Source organism: Branchiostoma floridae, chromosome 13 (genome assembly GCF_000003815.2).
Source record: "Branchiostoma floridae strain S238N-H82 chromosome 13, Bfl_VNyyK, whole genome shotgun sequence".
Lineage (NCBI taxonomy): Eukaryota > Metazoa > Chordata > Leptocardii > Amphioxiformes > Branchiostomatidae > Branchiostoma > Branchiostoma floridae.
This window is the reverse complement of record NC_049991.1, coordinates 10,067,829-10,069,743: the sequence shown is the minus strand read 5'-3', so window position 1 is coordinate 10,069,743 and position 1,915 is coordinate 10,067,829.

The following is a 1,915-nucleotide window of genomic DNA, read 5'->3' as shown; positions in this document are numbered from 1 at the left end:
CTAGGGATCTCGCCCTCCCCGGTTAGTGATCTCGCCCCCCTACCTCGCCCCCCTTTAGCGATTCCGCCCCCCCCCCCAAAAAAACGGGTTTACATGATATTTTAGAAGTTGATTGGTATAAATCACACAAAGCAGTTTCAGAATGATATAAGTACACGAGTTTGATACATAACTCAATCCATAGTATTAATATCAACGTAAGTACATGGCAATAAGATAGTTGAACTTGTTTCAGACAAGGAGGGTTGGGTCCCTTGTATTCCCTTTATTGCATGTACCTGAGTCTCGACATGAGATATATTTCATTGTATTCACCTGTCCTCAAGCAACCTATATATCTCCAATATGAAGCCTCTATTATGAATTGACCACAAAAGAACTATGTCATGTCTTTATTGATTATGCAAATAAGGTATTCATTAGAATAATGCATATTTTGGTGTATGCACCTGGCCAAGGGGTATCTTCACCTTCAATATGACTGTTTTTCTAGTATTTAGAAACTGGTACGTTATATGCACCTACCCTATGGATATCTTCACCTCCAATATGACTGTTTTTCTAGTATTTAGGAACTGGTGTTTTACCCGTGTTTTTGTAGCATTTAGCAACAGGTATGTGAACTTGTGCGTAGATAGTGTTTATAATGAGAAACTATTATTCAATTGTGTTTTTCTTAGTGCTTTGGAAATGTTTTCTGCACAAGAAAGAAAATATAAAAACATATAGCTGACGTATTCCGTGCCATAGACGGTGTTGATTTGTACGTTCACAATAGCATTGTTACCTTTGCCAGAATGGCTAAGGTTATGTTTTGGGCTTGTGAGTCTGTGTGTCTGTGTGTGTGTCTGTGTGTGTGTTAACAGCATAACTCAAGAAGTCTTGGATGAATCCCGATAATATTTGGTAGGTGGGTAGGGGTCGGGAAAACGAAGGTCAAGTTCGATAATGGGCCCCCTAGCGGCTTGCTAAGGTACTGCAGCAGAAACTCAATTTTTGATATCTCCTGTTCTGGACATGCTGTGATCATGAATTTTAAGTGGTAGATAGCCCTCGAGGCAGAGAGTAAGTGCTGTGAGTTTGGGCCCCCTAGCGGCTTTTTTAGAACTGCAGGCGCCGGTTTCCTTTCAAACTTTGGACGAGAGTAACTCTACAACGTGGTGACGGATCGTCATGATTTTTGGTATGTAGATAGAATGAGTGATGACTTATATAATGGTATACTAATTATGCAAATCAACAGCTAATTTGCATAATTAATGAGGAAAATTTATAAATCCACTGCATTCCATGATAGGACTTTCAAACTTGTCACATATGTAGCTGGGAAGGAGAGAAATGTCGATAGATATTTATCATGCAAATGATGCTCTCATTTGCATAATTAATGAGAAAATGTGAACGTGTTGACGGATCGTCATGATTTTTGGCATGTAGATAGCCTAAGTGAAGACTTATATAATGTGATACTTATTATGCAAATTAACAGCTAATTTGCATAATTGATGAGGAAAAGTTTATAAATCCACTGCATTCCATTATAGTACTTTCATCAAAGTTGTCACGTATGTAACTGAGAAAGAGGGAAGAGAGTAAGAGGTGTATTTAAAGAATTTGAAAGAGAATAAGTCAAGAATGGATCAAAGGATCATCATGATTTTTGGTATGCTGATAGCTTAAGTTATGCTTGATACAATTTGATATCAATTAATTGTAACTTGGGATCTAATTTGCATAATCAATGCCGAAATTTTATAAACCAACTCCAAGCATATACTTATGAAGAAAATGAAATGAGTAACGCATTTGTCTACAGACATCATTCTACATAACAAACCTGGTTTATTTGGCAAAGGTATGTGTTCGTGGAACTCTAGTTTTCTATGCCACCTCTGCCATGTCAGCTGCAAAAAAA